Genomic DNA, 358 nt, shown 5'->3' on the forward strand with positions numbered 1-358 from the left:
AAAGTACTTATAAGATCAGTGCTATCTTATGCCTCTGAGACCTGGCCACTGCCAAGATCGGATGAAACACTGTTAAGTATATTTGAAGGGAGGATCTTGAGATATATCTTTGGACCAGTGGAAGAAAATGGAATATGGAGGAGCTATACAAACTATTTAATGAACCAGACATTATTGGATTTATAAAGGTGAAAAGGCTTGAATGGGCTGGACACATAATACGTGCCAGCGAGAATAGAATGATTAAGAAAATGATTAATACTAAACCAGAAGGAAATAGGAGAGTGGGAAGACCAAGATTAAGATGGGAAGAATGTGTGTGGCAGGACATAAGAATTTTGGGTGTAAAGAACTGGAG

Source organism: Cryptotermes secundus, unplaced genomic scaffold (genome assembly GCF_002891405.2).
Source record: "Cryptotermes secundus unplaced genomic scaffold, Csec_1.0 scaffold2534, whole genome shotgun sequence".
Lineage (NCBI taxonomy): Eukaryota > Metazoa > Arthropoda > Insecta > Blattodea > Kalotermitidae > Cryptotermes > Cryptotermes secundus.